Source organism: Monodon monoceros, unplaced genomic scaffold (genome assembly GCF_005190385.1).
Source record: "Monodon monoceros isolate NGI ecotype Baffin Bay Population unplaced genomic scaffold, NGI_Narwhal_1 Super_Scaffold_5, whole genome shotgun sequence".
NCBI classification, from domain to species: Eukaryota; Metazoa; Chordata; class Mammalia; order Artiodactyla; family Monodontidae; genus Monodon; species Monodon monoceros.
In genome coordinates this window covers 113002245-113002544 of record NW_021703782.1, presented here as the reverse complement: position 1 = coordinate 113002544, position 300 = coordinate 113002245, and positions in this window count along the sequence as shown.

Genomic DNA, 300 nt, shown 5'->3' with positions numbered 1-300 from the left:
CGCGCCCCCGGCCTCGCGTGTCCCGGGCCCAGCGGCCGCGCGCCGCTTCGGAGCCACGCCCGGCCCGCCGCAGGTGCGGCCCTTCCCGGACCCTGCGCCCACCTCGGAAGGGCAGCGGCGCCGCCAGACGCACGCGCACGGCCCCCGCCAGCGGCTCCCCCGGGCTGTAGACGACGCGGCCGTGGCTCAGGCGGACCTCGAAGAGCTGCACCCGTCCCATGCCGCGGCCCTGCGGGGCGGCCGCGCGCTGCCGCCCCCGCCGCTGCCGCTGCCGCTGTCGCCGCGCGCCCAGCCCCGCCC